General features: G+C 40.7%; 1 pseudogene; it reads left to right on the top strand.

Annotated features, from left to right (window-relative positions):
* Window positions 1-3,029: 3,029 nt before the first annotated feature.
* Window positions 3,030-19,262, top strand: part of LOC102821230 — an 84,855-nt pseudogene continuing 68,622 nt past the window's right edge.

Raw genomic sequence — 19,262 nt, 5'->3', positions numbered from 1 at the left:
TTTACTTTCTCCTATAATTTATAGAAATGCCTTCCCTTCCCCACCACCCACTTCCTCCAGCCAATCCTCAGGATCCAGAGAGGGAAGGATTGTGTGAAATTTAGTTTTAAATGAAATACACAGCATCTTTTAAGCAGTGAATTTTCCAGAACTAAGAAGCCCGCCAGATACAGAATCACATTTTACGGTCGAATTTTAAAGACAGAAGAAAGAATTACAAGGTATCACTCTTTAAGTGGCTCATCTACAAATTAAATTGCTACACAATTAATCAGAAAGTTAATTAATGAGCAAGTTACTAATTAGGACATTTAAAACCAGTGTGTTTATAGTGCCTCATTTAAAAAAAAAAAAAAAAAAGCTTCTGTAGTTAATTGGCCCACACACTGATCTCATAACGGGTAGTAGAGGTTAAAATACTACAAATGTATTATTTATTATGTATAAGTTCTAATTATGTTACCACTGCATTCAGGACTCCATAACTGACAGAATTTTACAGTTAATTGGAAAGTTGGAATTAGGAAAATAAAATCCGACTAGTGTATGAAAATCACCCAAAATGTCTATAGGTTCCCAGGGCACATATATGTATGTTTTTTCCCTGAGCAGGAATTTCAGGAAGGGTAATTACAGTTTTGACTGGTCTCTGGGGCTTCAAGTTTGAAGAGGCTTCTTTTTTAAACCCTGAAGGTTTATAATCTGCTTAGAAGATTTTGCCTAGGGCTGAAAATCAAAGAACAAACTTTGGCTTCAGACCTTAAACTCCTGCATTTCTAGAAGTACAGGAATGTGCCTGAAAACATGGTTGTTGTTAATTACCGTTGAGTTGGTTCTGACTCATAGCAACCCTGTATAGGGTTTCCTAGAAGTGGTTAGTGAGTTTGAACTGCCGACCTTGAGGTTTAAACTGACATTGTGGTTCCAGTGCTTACAAAATCAAGGTGGTGGTTGTTTTAAATCATACACCTAATACTATAGCTTGGAGTCCTGGTGTGGCGCTGTGGGTTAATGCACTAGACTACAAAGTCAGTTTGAACTGCAAGGTTGGTGGTTCAAGCTCACCAGCTGCTCCTTGGAAACCCCTTAGAGGGTCGCTATGGGTTGGAACAGACTCAATGGCGGCATTTAACAACAACAACAACAAAATACTATAGTTTACATTAAAATATGGATCTTTACTGAGAGAGATTTTTCTGAACAGATGCAAAGGACAAATGGCAAGTTAATTTCATTAAAAAGCAAGGGTACATTCAGGTGAACTGAACGTCCCATTTTTTATATTTTCCACCTGTCAACTCCTCAAGGCATTCACCCTTCTGAGTTGCTTAGGGTCCCTAAGGCTACTTTTTCTTTGCAATCTCCATTTACAAAGTCTCCAGCAGTTCTGGTCTCAGATTATAAGGGTTTTGTTTCACTTTGGAAGGAAAGGCAAGTTCTAAAACTGAGTTTTAAGGAGTAAAATCCTTCTCTTCCTACTCTTTCCATTGAGTAAATCCAAGTCTCAAACAAACCAAGCCCCAGCAGGGCTGAGTCTGAGACCTACAATAGTCTGCCTTTGCCCAAGGCCATCCTCCATTCCCCAACAGTGAATTTACTGGGAAGAGTGGGCAACTGAGGAAGCTGCAGGCCTGCCCTACAAAAGCCGCTGTCTTTCCAAACCACATCCCATTGCACTCTCTCATCCATCTCTGGAATCATCACCTCCCAGTTAGCATGTCTCTGGGCATTCTAGACTCTTCTAAAGGGATAAGGGAGGACTCTGAGATCAGATAGTTACTCAGATAAAGGCCTTCAAGAATGAGGTCATGCCCTATAAGCAATTAGTTTGGATCCTTAGCCACAGTCCCAAGATGGTAACAGCCCCCCCCCACACACACACACACAGGTTACCCCAGAGAGAACACACATAGGTAATTTTAATGAAAGAGGTTCCTGTACCACATTATTAGCAATAAATCTACACCATTCTTTGTTGGTTAAAATCATTATGATCATCATCGCTATCATTACTGAACTCATTATTCTTGTGTTACTATCAGAGTAGATTTATGATAATACCCACCATTACGCCTGAGTTAAAGAAGGTGTAAAGGTTTGATTAATAGCTGCTTTCATGTTTTAATACTCGACATTTTCTCACATTTTTTCCTCCTTTTCTAAATAAGGACCATAATAATTACAGGCGGTAATTACTGCTTTTGTTAGGAGTATGTAATTAGACACATATGCATTGTTCTTTAAAAAAAAAAAAAAAAAAAAAAAAGGTTCGGGAGTAGGACCACAAGTCCAGGGTGGGCAGTTTGCGCGGGTCACCGCTGGACACTTTGTGACAAATCGAGAGAATGTACCGCTGCTCTGCCCTGTCGCTACCTCCCCAGGACACCCAGAAGCTGTTTTGAATGAACACAAGTGATGTCAGTTCGGGAGGATTTGCAGTGAAGGGGTGCTGTCCCTGGAGATGTGCGGGTACCTAAGGTTAGCTCCTCAAGGGGTAACTCCAGCCAGGTGGTAAGGCCTCGACCTCCCTGCCTACATTGGGGATATGTGGCGCATATCTGTGTGCTCCCTAGTATAAAAATCCCCAGGTCTGGCCTTCCCCCCTCCTCACCCCCCGCCCGCAGGCCGGCCTTCAGCCCAGCAGACGCGCGGCAGGCTCTGGCCCAGCATCAGTCATCCGCCCGAACAGAATTAGCCCGGGAGCTTCCCGGGTCTCCAAGCTCCCAGACTATCTGTCCCTTAAAGGTTACACGCTGCCGTGCCTCGCTTTGTCTTCCTCGTGCCCTTTCCTGGCAAAAATGGAGACATCACATCCTTGCCCAGCCCCGGCTCAGTATTTATGAAGGTTTTCTGACAAATAGGCAGGCTGGCCACGCATGGGTGACTGCCTTCATTCCGCACTTGGCTTGTTTACATAGGACCAGCACCATTTCCACGGATTAAACAAATCACAGGGAGAAGGAGACATTTATAATCCGCCAACGAGGCCACAAGGCAGTTGGGGGGAAAAAAAGTGCTAGTGAGTGCGTATGTGCGCTACTGTGCAAGAGGAAAATGAATGCCTTGTCCGGGAAGCTGACCTTCGAAAAAGGGTGATTCCGGAGCTGCCTGCGTTTGTGCCCACTCGCCGGGCACGCGCAGAGGGGCAGCGTGGAGTCAGAGAGTGCCAGGACTCCTAGTTAGAGTGACATTAATTACCCTGGGTTGGACCCTTCATGAAGACATACACAAAGGCCAGGAAGCTTGGGCACGCACTCCTCCACTTGGGTGTGTGTGTGTATGTGCCAGTGTGATACAGTGCTTCAGGGACCCGCACCGAGCAGCTAACCCTTGGCTGGCCGGTTAGGGCGAGCCAGAGGAACTTTGAGGGCTGGGTGTCCTTTTGCTTTCACCTGGTGGGATTGGGTCTTCCACCACCCTGGCTGCGGGTTACTTTAGGCTTGAGTGCGCGCGCGTGGAAGTGAAAGTGTGTCTATGTGTGTATGTGGATGTGTGAATATATGAAGAAACAGTATGTGTTGCGTGTGTATGATCCTGTGTCTGTGTGGAATGTGTGCGTGTGGTGTGGGTGTACTCGTGTGAGCTAGGTGGAGTGTGTGCGGCGCGCGTGTACGGGATTGTGGGGGCGTGTGCACAACTCTGTGTGTGTGTGTTTACATTTCCAGAAATCAAATCATGCCTAGAACTCACCCTCACTTCACCCGGAAGTATTCTCTGGCCCCTCTATCCAATTAAATAAAACAAAGCAAAGGGGCAGAGCTGGCCTCCGACGGCTTTGAGCTTTCCTAGCTCCACGCCCGGTGCGCGTCCGCCAGGCTGCTCGCCGCGCGGAGGCAACGACGGGCTCCCGGCGGAGGCTGCGGAATTCGGCTGCCGGCCACCCGCCGCCTCCTCGCCTTCCGGGCTTCAGTGACACCAGGCACCCGCCACGGGCCGCGGGAGGAGGAAATTCCCTACAAAATAGCAATGGTTCCGAGAAAAGGATCACAACAAAATATTGAATAAATTCCCTTTTAATTTATTTGATCATTCCACATTACGGGGCTATGAATTGCTCAAATTTGATAACAAGTACTCAATTCAACTCATTATGTAAGTTAAATTAGACTTCGATAAAATTTCAGTGGCGCGCAGTGGTTCCTCGAATGAAATGTAATTTGTGCAAGAATTTGTTGTATCTGTCACAAATATTTCCAATTAGCGACCGTAATTATTTGATAGTTTCTGCAATTATGGCTTAAACGGGTGAATTTGGGACTGTGGAGGACCCTAATTGGCCTAAATTTGATATTTTGCATATTTGCATAATGAGGAAATTGGTAGAAAATTGTGTTCATTCATTTGTGAAAAATCCTATGAATTTTATGAATTTGAAAGCTCTGTTTGTGCAGACTGTGACTTTGCCTGCTGATCCCTGTGGAGCTGACGCTGAATGCCTCAATGGGCAGCGCGCCAACTTTGCTGCTCCAGGTTGGGGGTGGGGAGGGAGAGGAGGAAGAAGAGGAAGGAGAGGGGGTGGGGGCTGTAGTCTTCGGGCGGTGACGCGACCAAGGCGCATGCTCCACGGCGGGCTAGAGCCACGGGTGAAAACCCTGTGCTACCTCAGTGTGTGTCGGGGGTTGGGTGGGTGTTGGGCGGAGGGAACGGGGGTGAGGGAGAATGGGGTCAGTGGGGGAAGTTGCGTGGGGTTTTAGATTGGTCGGGTTACAAGCGGCCGCCCAGTAGTGTAAGTCCGCGTGCTCGCAAACAGATACACACACACACACACACACACACACACACACACACACACACACACACACGCGGGAGAGCGCACAAGCACACACACGAATTTACACTCAATGAGAAATGTAGCCAGTCCACCAGGTGGAAGGGGTAATTGTGGAGGGGTGAGGTCTTGAGATGATGGTAACTGTGCACTTGTTTAACTTAAATTGCCAAAGCTTCTCCTCTCAGTAAAAATGTTTGATCTATAGCGCTGTCAATTTAAAGTGTTTAAAGAGAAGCAAAAGCATAGATTTTAAGCTGCATGCCCAGTACCCATTCATCATGCATCAGGGATTTTAAAGTTTCATGGTTGCTGTGGTTTAACATCTCAACTCTTTGACACAAGAATCCGGATGGAGGAAATCGCTCTGGAGTCAGAGGCTTATGACTAAAGAAAAAGAAGCTGACAAAAAATAAATGCACAAAAGTACTGACATCTGTTCACGCCAAATGCGGGTTGTTTTATTTAGAGGGGGCAGAGGATGTTAGTAATTACAAATAGAATTGAAACCTACATTCAATTAGCAATTGCTAAATCAATGCAAACAGTTTCTTTGCAGGAGGGAAGTGGGAGACATAATTTCAAAAGAGAAACAAAACCAAATCAAAGCCGAAGCACTCCATCTTCTTTCTAATAAAGAATGGGGTTTCCCAAGCCTTTTGTTGCAAATATCCTACATGTATTTTCATCAGAAGTCATCAAAAAGTGTCATCCTCTATGTTTCTTGAATGTAACATTTTAGAAGCTTCTTTAATTTCTATAGATCTTGGATACATAAAGCCGACTAAATCAGACTTATAGTGAAGAACATGGTATCTGACTTTGCAGTTAAGTGTTCTGTAAAACTGCTTTACTTGCGAACATTACTTTTGCTGCGAAGGACTTTCTTATTTACATGGAAGTGGGTTATGTGAGTGTTTAACAGGCTATAATGCTTACTTGCTTTGTTTCACAGCACATTTTCAGTAAAGGTCAAAATAAATTCATCTTCCTTCAATGCAGTATTTATATTTGTGAAATATTTGGAAATAATTCACCATTGAAATCCATATGAAAAAAAAAAAAACCTAATAGGGAAATGGGAGCTGTATCTTTGGTTTGGTTTTTCTTGGTTTCAATTACCTTCATTTGAAGATGGAAACAGATAGGAGAAAACCAATCAACTTCTAAATATCAAATTTGAACAATTCAAATATTTTACTAATACTTCAGATGAATTGAATAGGTTGTTTTCAATTTTAATTGAAATATTCCTGGAAAATAGAAGACAGACAACCTTGGTGTTCTGTAATCCTTGCCCACCTCACAGGGTTTTGATAAAAGATCCAACAAGAAAATTGGTTATTAAGTCTTCTATTATTGCAATATTGTTAATGATATCATATTATTGTTATTATCACCACCAGTCCTGGTGGTAGTATCATTGTGACATTATTCTTAAGCCAAGATATAAAAGCAGGATCTTGGGGGCAAGTTTGGAAAATTAGCCCAGACCTCCTTTGATTACAGTGTGGAAATGAGCAGGTCATTCACATCTCTTTCTAGCCTGCATACATCATCAGTGATGACCAGGAGTAGAGTCATTCTCAAATACAAAGGATACTAGTTCATTCTCTTTCTCATTTAACAACACATCCTGTTAAATTTGGGGAATGTAGATATTATTTATTTAACCTATTTAAGAAGTTAAGAAGCACTACTTAAAGTGCTGAAATTTAAGGCCAGCTCTAATCATTTGGATGAATACGGAACACAAACATTAAATTGGAAGGTGCAGAAGTCTGTTTTTAAATTAAGCTGTTGTTGTTAAGTGCCATCCAGTCGGTTCCGACCCATAGCCACCCTCTGTAGGGTTTCCAAGGAGTGGCTGGTTTGGCATCTTTTTTCATGGATTGATTTTTAAAAACAAAATCAAAAAGATTTTTTGAGGAAGTATGAAGATTTCAGTTACCTTTTGCCTTGTTGTTGTTGTTAAGTGCCGTCCAGTCGGTTCCGACCCATATTGACCCTGTACAGGGTTTCCGAGGGTATATATCTTTATGGGAGTAGAAAGCCTCATCTTTCCGAACCGCTGACCTTAAGGTTCGCAGCCCGATTCATAACCACTACGCTACCAGAGCTCCTTTTGCCTAGCATGTCTTTTTCGTTAAATATGTCTTTGTAAGTTTTTGGCTGTACTTATTATAAAAATGATAATTTCCTTGCTGCTAACCCTTTTTCAAGGAGCTCTGGTAGTGTAGTGGTTACGAATCGGGCTGCTAACCTCAGGGTCAGCAGTTCGAAGCTACCAGCTGTTCCGAGGGAGGAAGATGAGGCTCTCTGCTCCCGTAAAGATTTACAGCCTCAGAAACCTTGTACAGGGTCGCTATGGGTCAGAACCGACTCCACGGCACATAACAACAACAACCCTTTTTCAGAACAATTATGCTATAAGATATTAATCATTCTGTTGCCCACATAACCTAAACCTCCAATATAAAAATGTTTATGAAAATCATAATTGAAAAAAGAAAAACACTCAAGTTCTTCCTTCAGGTAAAAAATACTAAAACTTATTTCCCATGTGTATTTCCTCCCACCCCTACACCCTCCCACCCCGAAATAACACTGTTATCATTCTACATAGTTCAAGGCTAATTCGTAATGTTTAGGATTGGGTACACAATTGTTTTGAAAGTATAAAACCAACAAAGCGAAGCCACTGCTCTCCTGTCAGTTCTGACTAAAGTGAACCTATTTAGGGTTTCTAAGAGTAAAACTCTTTATGAGAGCAGACAGTTTCATCTTTCTCCTATTGGTGGGTTTGAAGTCCTGATTCTGTCATTTATAAGACTACAGAAAAGGACTGTCCTCCCATGACCCAGTCCCACTCCATGATCAAGCATTGCCCTTGAAGAGAGTCAAGATTTTGCTGTTCGTGGGCTTGTTGGACAGAGGGGAAGGAGCTGAAGGTAGCAAAGCTATAGCAGTCTCACGGTGGAAGCTAGACTTTTTTTGGAGCTCTGGTAGCATAGTGGTTACGAATTGGGCTGCGAACCTCAAGATCAGCAGTTCGAAACCACCAGCTGCTCCGCAGGAGAAAGATGAGGCTTTCTGCTCCTGGTAAAGATTTACAGCCTCGGAAACCCTGTTCAGTGTCACTATGGGTCGGAATCGACTCCGTGGCACTTAACAACAACAGCCCTGACCATGTTAGGCTGAAGCATTAATTTAGTGGCTCTTCACATCTTGTTCTAATTTTCAACCAAAAGGATGCACAGAACAATTATTCATAGTATTATAAAAGCTGCTGAAAATTGTGATTTAACAAAAAACTTTCTAACCTAGTTTATCTACAGATTTTTAAATAAAATGATAATTTTCATGTTGCTGTTGTTCTGATTCAGTGACCCTATGTACAAAAGAACGAACACTGTCAGGTCCTGTGCCTTCCTAACAACTTGCCCCTTTGCTACTGTCACTGTGCCAATCCATCTTGTTAGGGGTCTTCCTCTTTTCTGCTGACCCTCCACTTTACCAAGCATGATGTTCATCTCTGGGTTCTAGTCCCTCCTGATAACATGTCCAAAGTGTGAGACCAAGTCTCTTCATCCTGGCTTCTAAGGATCTTTCTGGCTGTACTTCTTCCAACACAGATTTGTTTGCTTTCTGGCACTCCATGGTACTTTTATGATTCACCTCTAATGCCGTAAGTCCAGTGCATCAAATCTCAGTCTTCCTTATTCATTGTCCAACTTTCACATGCATATGAAGCTAGTAAAAATACCCTGGCTTGGGTCAGGTGCACCTTTGTCCTTAAACTGACATCTTTATTCTTGAACACTTTAAAGAGATCTTGTTCTGTTGCAGACCGTGTAAAGCTGGTCAAAAGTTCGAGGCCCACTGGGCCCAAGTGTTGCAGACAATGCAGGCCACAGGCTCTGAGGAAAAGATTCTGGCCACCAGGCAGTCATAACAAATTGTTTTTCATCTTAGTGTTCAGTTATGTTTTTATTTAATTCCAAACATGAGCCCTTAATATCCACAGATAAATGTAATGTTTTCCTAAAGCCCAGACTGTAAAGGCTTCAAGGTTAAGCCTTTCTTCAAAGGATTAACTGAAAATAGCTTAGCTACTTCCCAGTTCTTTGTTCTATAGAAAAAAAAGCCATCCTCCCTGAATCTGTCCCAGGTGCTGGTTATTCAGCCAAGTTCCTGCAAACCTGGCTCAGGAAGCCAAAACAGCGGGACTCCACCCAAGCCTTTTGTCCTTCCCTTTCACCCTCCCCCAACTGAGCTCATGGGCTATAGATATGTTAATTGAGCCTGAGAAACCAAGTTGCGGGCCTGGGATTCGAACCAGTGAAGTATGATGTAAAGTTACCTGAATGTCTGGAAAATTACTGATGTTAGCTGTACCTTGTCTTAGTGCCTCCCAGCTTGGTGTGAAGCTCCTCTCCTAAATAAAACGGAGACGCAGGCCGGCCCAGGTGTGCATTACGGCTTGGAGGGCATGTAGTACAGTTTGCAGGGCAGTGAGTTGCTGCCTGCAGAGGCCACGATGCCTGTAGTCCCAAGTCTGCCCACCAGTGATGCAACCACCCTGGTTTCGGGGTGCCTCTTTGTCCCCCTCCTTTTGTCTTTCTGTGTATTCTTTTGTTATCCCTATCGCCGCTGGATAGGGATAGCAAACACTCGTGAACCAAACACTCGTGAACCAATTTCCTATGTCGAGGCCGGTCCCCAACATTGTTCAATAGATTTGCCTAATGCAATACAGTATTTGATTTCTTGGCTGCTGCTTCCGTGAGTGTGGATAGTGGATTCCAGCAAAATGAAGTCTTTGACAAGCTTCAATCTTTTCTCCAATTATCATGATGTTATTTATTGATCCACTTGTGAGAGGACTTTTGTTTTCTTTATATTGAGGTATTGTTGTTGTTGTTGTCAAGTGCCATCGAGTCGATTCCGACCCACAGCGACCCTGTATAGGGTTTCTAAGGAGTAACTGGTGAGCTTGAACCGCCGACCTTGCAGTTCAAAACATATACTAAAGGCTGTGGTCTTTCAGCTTCATCAGTAAATATTTTAAGTCCTTTTCAATTGCAGCAAGCAAGATTGTATCATCTACATATCACAGGTTGTTAATGAATTTTCTTCCAATCCTGATGCCATGTTCTTCTTCATATAATCCAGCTTCTCAGTTTATTTACTCAATATACAGATTGAATAAGAATACAACCCTAATTTTAATCCACTCAGTGTCCCCTTGTTCTGTTCGAATGACTGCCTCTTGGTCTGTGTACAGGTTCCCCACGAGCACAGTTAAGTGTTCTGGAATACTCATTCTCCACAATGTTATCGAGAGCTTGTCATGATCCACAGTAAAAAACATTTGCATAGTTAATAAAACACAGGTAAATAACTTTCTGGTATTACTTGCTTGTAGCCAAGATCCATCTGACGTCAGTAATGATATCTCTCGTTCCACATCCTCTTCTAAATCCAGCTTGAACCCCTGGCAGTTCCCTGTCAATATACAATAGCAGCCATTTTTAGATTGTCTTCAGAAAAATTTTATTTGCATGCGATATTAATGATATTGTTCAATAACGTCTGCATTTTGTTGGGTCACTTCTGTTTGGAATGGGTACAAACAAATATAGATTTCTTGTGATCAATAGCTGTCTTCCAAATTTCTTGGCCTAGATGAATGCATACCTCCAGTGTTACTTCAGTTTGTTGAAAGATTTCAATTTGTATTCCATCAATCCATAGAACCTTGTCTTTGCCAATGCCTTCAGTGCACCTTGGACTTCTTCCCCCAGTATCATTGGCTCTTGATAATGTGCTACTTCTTGAAATGGTTGAACATTGACCATTGCTTTTTGGTGCAGTGACTGTGTATGCCTTCCACCTTCTTTGGATGCTCTCTGCATCATTCGATATTTTGCCCATGCTGTTGCTGTTGTTGTTAAGTGCCGTTGAGCTGTTGTTGTTGTTAAGTACTGTCGAGTCAATTCCAACTCATAGGGACCCTATGTAGAGTTTCCAAGAAGCATCTGGTGGGTTTGAACTGCGTTCGTAGTCTAGTGCTGATCTTACATCAGCATACCACATGTCCTATTTTGCTCACAGAATCCTTCTATATTGCAACCAACCCGAGGCTTGAATTTTTTTCTTCAGTTCTTTTAGCTTGAGAAATGCTGAGCATGTTCTTCCCTTTTGGTTTTCTAACTTCAGATCTTTGCACACTTCCTTATAATACTTGACTTTGTCTTCCCAAGCTGCCCTTTCATATTTACTGTGCAACTCCTTTACCTCCTCATGTCTTCCATTTGTTTTTGTATATCTATTCTGGAAAGTAAGTTTCTGAGTTTCTTTTGACATCCATTTTGGTCTTTTATTTCTTGTCTTCTTAATGACCTTTTGCTTTTTTCAAATGTGTGATGTTCTTCATGTCATTCCACAACTCTTCTGGTCTTCAGTCATTAGTGCCTAATGCATCAAATCTATTCTTGAGATGGTCTCTGAATTCAGGTGCGATATGTTCAGGGTCATATTTTGACTCTTGTGAACTTGTTTTAATTTTCTTCAGCTTCAGCCTGAACTTGTATATGAGCAATTGATGGTCTGTTTCACAGTCTCCCCCTGGCCTGGTTTTGTCTGATGTTATTGAGCTTTTCTACTGTCTCCTGTCACAGATACAGTCTATTTGATTCCTGTGTATCCTATCTGGTGAGGTCCATGTGTATAGTCATCTTTTATGTTGATTAAAAAAGTTATTTGCAATGAAGAAAGCATTGGTCTTGCAAAATTCTATCATGAGATCTCTAGCATCATTTCTATCACCAAGGCCATATTTTCCAACTACTGATCCTTCCCTATTGTTCCCAACCTTCACATTCCAATCACCAGTAATTATCAATGCATCTTGATTGCATGTTTGATCAATTTCAGACTGAAAAAGCTGATTAAATTTTTCAATTGTATCATCACTTGCTTTAGTGGTTGATGCACAAATTTGAATAATAGTGGTATTAACTGATCTTCTTTGTAGGCATGTGGATATTATCCTATCACAGACAGCATTGTGCTTCAAATTAGATCTTGAAATATTTTTCATTAATGATTATTTTTATTTTTTTAAAAATTATCTTATTTTATTGCATCTATTTTGTCTTTCCATTTCTTATTACCAACTATCATATCCAGTTCATTAGCATTTCTCATTTGTATTGTTGTTGTAACTTCCTATGTGTCCCTTCTACCATCACTTCATTCTGCTTTGAGCTGACAGGTTAATATTTCTATTCCCCTGCTTTCATCAAGTATTTCTTCTACACTAAATATGCCAATGGCTCACCCTTTCCTAAAGAATAAAACCCAAACTCTATAAACTGGTCTTCAAATTCTTCATTGATTTGGTTCCAGCTCCTTTTCTAGACTTTCACCCTCTACTTACCCACTAAGTCTTGCTATTGTAGTGAGATTCATTTCAGCACACCCCTTATACACTTCAGCTACAATTTCCTGCCTTTGTTTTCTGTGATAGCTGGTTTTGTGTGACAACTTGGCTGTATTATTGTTCCATGTAGTTTTGCCAAACAGTGGACTAGTTGCTGCTTAAAAATATAATCCAATAAAATGCAATACAATCTAATCTAATGTAATTGGTCAATCAGTTAAAAGGGGGAATTTCTTAGGGTGTACTCTGTCTTCAGACTGTAAATAGATATCTAGGCAGAACTCACTCTCCTTCTTGATTCTGTACTTTTCCTGTTGTTTAACTTGTAGATCTTGGGATACAAGCCTGCAGAAGCCTCTAGCCTGCCCCTTGACCTATAGACTTGTCAGCTGCTACATCTGGGTAAGCCAATTTCTTGAAATAGTTCAATCTCTCTTAGATAGATAGATAGATAGATGATAGATAGATAGATAGATAGATAGATAGATAGATAGATAGATAGATAGATTTCACAAGTTCTGTTTCAGAGGATCCTATCTGTTTCTTATGTGTTATTTGAGATTCAGCCTGCTACCTCTACATGAATTAATTCACTCATTCATTCTTTCAGTCAATAAGCACAAAGAGCCAGGCATTATGCAATTTGTAGAAGAGCTAAAACCAGGTCCCATATACTCAATCTGGAAGATAGCCATGTAGTAGGGAAAAAAAAAATGACTCCAAATCCCATGACTAATATAAAGGCAAGGTATAATGAGAAAGTCCCAGCAGAGTTATTGCTCCCTATTCTAATTCCTTCCTCTTTTAAACCCATTATGCCCACTGTGAGTGGTGTTGTGGGTTAATGCACCAGGCTGCAAAGTCATTTGAACTGCAAGGTTGGCAGTTCAAGCTCCCCAGCTGCTCCTCGGAAAACCCTATACAGGGTTGCTATGTGTTGGAATCGACTCAACAGCACTTAACAACAACAACAAGCTTGCTTTGAGCTGTTTAGTACTGTTGGTAAGTTTCTTGAGACAACAGGACTTTTGTGTCCCTCAGACATTCTAGTACCATACCATATAGCATAGACAGGAATCCATTGATAAAGGAATATGGCTGCAGTTGTATACTCGTCACTTTCAGTTGAATGAGTCAGTCAGGCCTGATCTCTCTGTAGAGTGGAGGGACTACCACAAAAAAGTAGCTGTGGCTTCTTTCAGTGACATCATGTAGATGACCTGATTTTATTAATGTCTGACTCCAAATGAACTCTAAGAACTACAAGCAGGACCACAAGTGATCCCCCAGAATTGTGGACATACCTTTATTGGTGGTGGGTTTATCCAATGTTGTAGATTGTATAATGAGGAGCAAGATTATAATATGAAAACAAAGGATATTAATAGGGAGAAAGATTATAATATGAAAATAAAGGGTATTAATTTTAAAAATCCTTCTCAATTGATGCTGTTTTAACACTGTCATCCTGGTCACTGTCATTACCAAATCCACACATCCCCACGGCCACTACCATAATTTCAGTCACAGAAAATCTTTAGCTGGGGCACAATCTGGTATATACTACACACCTATTATTTCTGACAAGACTAGACATTGATTTCATAAAGAACATTATAAGATTCCCCTTTGATTCAACCCAAAGTAGCATTATGCTCATGTAGATATAATTGCACAGATTAGTAAGAGCAGCTCAGCTGTGTGAATAGGCACACAATTGAAAAGAAATTAGACCAGGCTTAAAATATTCAGACTGTTGACACAAGAGTCTTTTCACAAAATTGGGAAATATAATGAGAAGTATTAAAACATCACTTGTTCAATACTGGAGCAGTCACAGTTAAATCAGATATATTTCCATACAAATAACATTAATCAAGACGAAACTCTTGATTTTTTCTTTCCTGTTTTAGAGACTATGAACACATCAGTAAGACTGCTTGTTAAGAACATGGAATGAGTCAGATTGATCACTATCCAAGGTCCTGTCTAGTCAAGATGAGGATTGGATTGTTGTTGTTGTTAAGTGCCGTCAAGTTGGTTCCAACTCATTGTGACCCTGTATAGGGTTTCCAAGGAGTGGCTGGTGAGTTTGAACTGCCAACCTTGTGGTTCAAACCAACCTTGAGGTCCAGTGCTTTATCTCACAGTGCCACATCAGGACTCCAAGGATTAGATTAACAGTCATGAAAAATCAAATGTAAATTTCCTAGGGAGACTTTCAGTTACACCTGGTAGATTAAACATATACATTTATCTTTGCTTTTCATTGAAGACCCTATACAAAGATGTTAAAGGAGTAAAGAAGGCATCAACCAAAAAAGGCAGTGAACAAAAGAGGAGATAACAGAAGAGGAGAAATGTAAACAAAAATTTTGAAAGTTAGAATAAAAAGGACAAGGGGTAACTGAATTAGCAGACCTCAAAGAACTGACATTATGGAAATCTATCTTTGATATCCCATGCTAATAAAGTTTTACTAAAGGCAATACAGAAATGGCTGCAAGCATACATTGACAGACAACTTCCAGAGGTTCAAACTGGATTCAGAGGAGGCCGTGGAACAAGGGATATCATTGCTGATGTCCAATGGATCTTGGCTGAAAGCAGAGAATACCAGAAAGATATTTATCTGTTCTTTATTGACTATGCAAAGGCTTTTGATTGTGTGGATCATGACAAGCTATGGACAACATATGCAAAGTATGAGTATTCTGGAACAGTTCATTGTGCTCATGAGGAATCTGTACATGAACCAAGAGGCAGTTTTCGAACAGAACATGGGAGCACTGAATGGTTTAAAATTAAGAAAGGTGTTAGACAGGGTTGTATTCTTTCACCATACTTATTCAACTAGTATGGCTAAGCAAATAAGCCAATAAGCTGAGTTATATGAAGAAAAACGTGGCATCAGGATCGGAGGAAGACTCATTAACAACCTGTGATATGCAGATGATACCACCTTGCTTACTGAAAGTGAAGAGGACTTAAAATACTTACTGATGAAGATCAAAGAGCACAGCCTTCGGTATGGATTGCATCTCAATGTAAAGAAAACAAAAATCCTCATCACTGGACCAATAAACAACATTTTTATCAACAGAGAAAAGACTAAAGTTGTCAAGGACTTCATTCTTTTGGGATCAACTATCAACACGCATGGAAGCAGCAGTCAAGAAATCAAACGACGTATTGCATTAGGCAAATCTGCTGCACAAGACTTTTTTAAAGTGTCGAGGAGCAAAGATGTCAGCTTGAGGTATAAGGTGTGCCTGACCCAAGCCATGGTATTTTCAATCACTTCATATGCATGTGAAATCTTCACAGTGAATAAGGAAGACCCCATAGAAGAATTGATGCATTTGAATTATGGTGTTGGAGAAGAATATTGAAAGTGCCGTGGGCTGCCAAAAGATCTGTGTTGGAAGAAGTGCAGCCAGAGTGCTCCTTGGAAGCCAAGATGGTCAAACTTCGTCTCTCATACTTTGGACATATTGTCAGGAGGGACCAGTCTCTGGAGAAGGATATCATGTTTGGTAAGGTGGAGGGTCAGAGAAAAGAGGAAGACCCCCAGAGAGATGGATTGGCAAAGTGGCAGCATCAGTGGGCTCAGGCATGGCAACAATTTTGAGGTTGGTCCAGGATTGGGTAGTGTTTCGTTCTGCTGTGCATAAGGTCGCTATGAGTGGAGACCGACTCAATAGTACCTAACAAAAACAACAACAACAAAAGAACTGAGACTAGAGCCTGCAGCGGGGGAAATCAATAAGTAACAATGCAGTTCATGTCACAGAAACCTGGAGAGGTTACCATAGGCACCTCTGGAGGTAATGGTATGGGAGAGATTACAAACAGGAGGCTTGGTTGAGAATATTTTAAAGATAAATGAATTATCTTTAAGCCCTATCTCCTTAGAAGAAGATTAGAGCTCTCTTGTTTGGAGATGTAAAACCAGAAAGCATTATGAAACACCAGGTCACAGTTGGGGGTAGGAGAGGCACAGTGTTAGGAACAGGGAAAGAAGTAAAATCTACACACTAAATAGCAAACTTTCCAATACTCAGAACACCGGAATCTAGGTTTTTACCTATCAGTAAGCCATCTCTCATAAAACTGACCATAGACATTGAACAGCAGAGATCTTCCAAGAACAAGAACAATAGCTGCTTCCTACCAGATTGCTCCGCGGGAGAAAGATGAGGCTTTCTACTCCCGTAAGGATTTACACCCTCGGAAACCCTGTACAGGGTTGCTATGGGTCGGAACCTACTCGACGGCACACAACAACAACAACAACAACCAGATTGCCACATAGTGAAGATTAACACTCAAGAAGGCCCTAGTGCTTTGCTGATTTAATTTATTTTAGTATCTCACTTTTAAATATGATCAGACAGTTAAGGAGTATATGTTGAAAGTTTTGGTGGGAAAAACACAAATTGAAACAAACACACTGAATGAAAAAGGAACTCAGAGAAAACAGCAGAGAGCAAAAGTAAATTTGAAAATAATTAATAGGATATAGTAGATTATGTTAAAGTCTTAAAACAAAAACTGGATAAATTTTTAAAAAGAAAATTCAGATAATGAGGGAAAAAAAAAAAAAACCTCTGGAAATTAAAAAGTATGAAAGCTTCTGCCTCAACAGAAAGGCTATATATATATATATAAAGTTGATTAAATCCCCCAAGAAAATCAATTGAAAAGAGATGGAAAAAAGAAAGGAAATTAGAAAATCCAACGATTAGAAATCTTAGATGTAGATAACAGAAACAATGAAGGGGAGAAAATTATGAAATAAATAATACAAGAAAATTTCCTAGTGCAAAAAGACATATGTTGCCAAACGGAAACAGCAGAAACATGAATTTAAAAATACTTTCAGCAAGAACAATAGCAGGTTCCTACCTGATTGCCACACAGTAAAGATTAACACTCAAGAAGCCCCTGGTTTTCTTGACTGCTGCTTCCAAGTATGTTGATGGTTGATCCAAGAAGAATGAAGTCCTTTTCTAAGACCAGAGGGGGAAAAAAAAAGACTCTAAGATCTTCAGCGGCAGTAAAAATTAGGTCACAGAATATCAATAGCATGGGAAGCTAGAAGACAATTTAGCAAGCAAAATCTTCAAAATTCTGAAGTAAAATTATCTTTAAACTTGAATTCTATACCCAACCAAACTTATCAATGTTTTGAGTCAAAACACAGAAAGTCTCAATCTGTTTCTCTCTCATGTACCCTTTTCCAGAAAGCTGCTAGAAGTTATGCTTCAATAAAAGTATAAGAAAACATCAGGAAAGAGAACATGGAATCCAGAAAATAGGGGCTCTAAGAAAGGAGCTCTGGTAGTGTAGTGGTTACGAATCAGGTTGCAAACTGCAAGGTCAGCAGTTCGAAACTACCAGCTGTTCTGTGGGAGAAAGATGAGGCTTTCTGCTCCTGTAAAGATTTACGGCCTCGGAAACCCTATACAGGGTTGAGTCGAACCTGACTCCACAGCACATAACAACAACAACAACAACAAAGGGAGGAAGAGAAGGGAGTCACCAGAAAGTCCTAGGACTATAGCTATGTGTTAGGGTTATAGAGTAACCAGATTGAATCAGGAGCATGACCAATGCCTATAGGAATAATCTTTTTTTAAATTAAATGCAGAGATTATTACCATGTGACTAAATGTAATAAGAGCATATTTATAGTTTTATAGAAATAAAACCAAGTATAGAAAAGGACAAAGTATAGTAACTGACCTCTAAGGTAGCCATAAATGATCCTGGTCTCTTATATTCATGCAAATATACCCTTCCCCACGGAATAGGATATTACAGAAATGATGGTGTGTGACTTCTGAGACCAGGTCAGCAAACAGTGCTTTTGCCTTGATCTTTGTTCTTGCCCTCTCTGGGAGTGAGGACACTGAAGAGTTACATGGGCATGTCCATGTGAATCTCCCACCAACAACTAGCATCATGGGAACCATGTTGAAAGCTGATCTTCCAACCTCAGTCAAGCTTTCAGATGACTATTGCCCCAGCTGACATCTTGATTGTGACTTCATGAAAGACCCTAAGCCTGACCCACCCAATTAAGCTTCTCCCAATTTTTTGACACCATGAGAGAATAATTGTTTATTAGTATTTTATACAATTAATAAGCTTTGGAGCCATGTGTTATAAACAGTAGATAATAGACAAGAAAATTATTAAGTTTGGGAAAACAAAAGTAATGCCAGGAAAGGGGGCACTGGAGGGCGATAGATAAAAGAGAACTAAATCCTCATTGTCCATTGTATGAAATCAACAGATAATACCTAAAATGGAGAAACTAAGATATAAAAGTATAGCATTCTATTTAAAAATATGGACGAAGAATCAGCTAAAAGAGTTGGAAGTAGTTGCATCAAAGGAGCAAGACTGAGGAATGACAAGATGTGGGATTGGTGGTAGTGGTTAAGTGCCGTGGAGTTGGTTCCGACCCATAGCGACGCTGTACAGGGTTTCCAAGGCTGTAAATCTTTATGAGAGTGGAAAGCCTCATCTTTCTCACGTGGAACAGCTGGCAGTTACATCAAAGGAACAAGACTGAGGAATGACGAGATGTGGGACTAGGTACTGCTCATTTCATTATAAGCCTTTCAGCATAATTTTAAATTTTATACAGTTACAAGTATTACATTGGATATAATTTTAAATTTTATACAGTTGCATAGATCACATTGATAAAAATAAAGCTCCATCAATGTACATTTTCTAGTAAGACGGAAACATAGATGTAGTATTGGAAAAGGGAAGCAAATACTTAGGACTTGCTCAGAAATATTATTATCAGGCACATGGAATGATAAAGTCTAGATCCCACCTAAGATTTTTTTTTTCTTTTCTTTTCTTTCAGGTCTTCAGCACACAGTCACTCTACCTCTCTGGATCTAAAGTCTCCAGCTGTTCCACATCGCTCCACGTCATCATCTCTGGCTCCATTTCAGGCATCACTGCTTCTCTGGGTAGGGTCCCGCTCTCTGCTCTTCTCCCTTGATGGTCCTAGGGACCTCT

The sequence above is a fragment of the Chrysochloris asiatica genome, unplaced genomic scaffold, assembly GCF_000296735.1.
Source record: "Chrysochloris asiatica unplaced genomic scaffold, ChrAsi1.0 scaffold00234, whole genome shotgun sequence".
Classification (NCBI taxonomy): domain Eukaryota; kingdom Metazoa; phylum Chordata; class Mammalia; order Afrosoricida; family Chrysochloridae; genus Chrysochloris; species Chrysochloris asiatica.
Note: the sequence above shows the minus strand (reverse complement) of the source record. Positions and strands in the feature narration are given on the sequence as shown.